The sequence below is a fragment of the Oncorhynchus nerka genome, linkage group LG15 (genome assembly GCF_034236695.1).
Source record: "Oncorhynchus nerka isolate Pitt River linkage group LG15, Oner_Uvic_2.0, whole genome shotgun sequence".
NCBI lineage: Eukaryota > Metazoa > Chordata > Actinopteri > Salmoniformes > Salmonidae > Oncorhynchus > Oncorhynchus nerka.
Genome location: NC_088410.1, coordinates 64,811,302 through 64,812,722, shown reverse-complemented (window position 1 = coordinate 64,812,722; position 1,421 = coordinate 64,811,302). Strand labels below are relative to the sequence as shown.

General features: G+C 42.0%; 1 non-coding gene across 1 annotated transcript; it reads left to right on the top strand.

Moving 5' to 3' along the window:
* Positions 1-381: 381 nt before the first annotated feature.
* Positions 382-542, top strand: LOC115143807 (U1 spliceosomal RNA). Its single transcript, XR_003865704.1, has one exon. It is a non-coding gene; the product is annotated as a U1 spliceosomal RNA (small nuclear RNA).
* The last annotated feature ends 879 nt before the right edge of the window (positions 543-1,421 follow it).

Below are 1,421 nucleotides of genomic sequence, written 5' to 3'. Positions count from 1 at the left end.
AGTGCTTCCTCCTATGAAGACATGCTAGTACATAAATTAGATGTGGAGATGAAACAGTCTGTCTGGAGAGTCTAATTGATCTGAGAGAGTGGCTCTCTAAGCCCCCAGAACGTAAATTCCCACTTATCTGGGCAAACTCTGAACATGCCCCTCATGCCTCAGGAATAAAGATGCCAAAAATAGGATGTGGTTTCTCCCTCCACCCTGCTTACCGGCCCAGTGCTGTCTGAAGATATTTTCTGGCTGATGAACACCTACCTAAGGAGAATGCACAGCCCGGTAAGTAATAGTAGCTGTATGAGCTGATGCATGAACATCATTGCGACCTTTGACCTTTTACCATAGTGTCTGAATGAAAAATACATGAATGAAAATACAGATATACTTACCTGGCAGGGCAGACACCTTAATCATTAAGGAGGTTCACCCAGGGAGAGGCTCAGCTGCTGCACTCCGGCTGTGCTGACTGTTGCAAATTCTCCAAATGTGGCAATCTCCACTGCATCATTTGTGGTAGTCAGAGCATAAAAAGAGATTTCAGGAGTGTGCTTAGCTACTCATTTTACTGCTAGTGTTGATAAGTTTGTATGAAGTGAGGTTGTTCTCTAAAAACAGCTTCTAAACTGAACTAGTCACTGGTCAGTGAGGAAAACAGAGAAAAGAGGAGGGGGAGACCCATTATTCACCTGTGATGCTGACCAGCTGTGTTGAAGCGCTAAGAGACTTGGAGAAGAAGAACCCTAGAAGACCAGAGTGACACCCCGATGGATTCTGATCCTTTGTTTACCACAAAAAAAGTCTGAGCCTCTCCCCCCCTCCCTTCTCCCCCTCATTGCTAGGCATCTCAGGGGGGAGGAAGCCTGGGAAACTATGACTTCACTGTTTTTCAGGCACAAAGATCCATTGTGAAGCATGTTCAGTATTTCATTCTAAAGAGCCAGAGTGGGAGCCACTGCTAGTCTCCACACCAAACTGAGGCACAAGAAAAACAAAAACAAAGGGATTCTGTCTGGGCCTTGTCAGAGAAACAGAATTAGAATCATACTGTAAGAGAGAGAAATAATGAATATAATATAACACTTTGGTATTTGAAACCTTACATTGAGGTTAATTTTTGTGGTGCTGTGGTGTTTCTCTGTAGATCCTTTCTTTAATATGCTACATAATTTGCTTTTCATACGAAAAACAACTATTACAACTAACTTGATACAAACTGTATACGAAAAAGTGGTGTCTCTTTACAAATGCAGCAAATTATCTCTGCTTGGGAATATTCCCCCAAAAAACTATAAGTGTAAAATCCAGCAATATTCCACCTTGGGATCAGTAGCTAAATGAATAATACATTTCGTACATATTATACCACTGGGAGAAAGGAGAGTGTAATCATCTGTTGAAGTAAAGAGGTAGGAGTGAGAGAG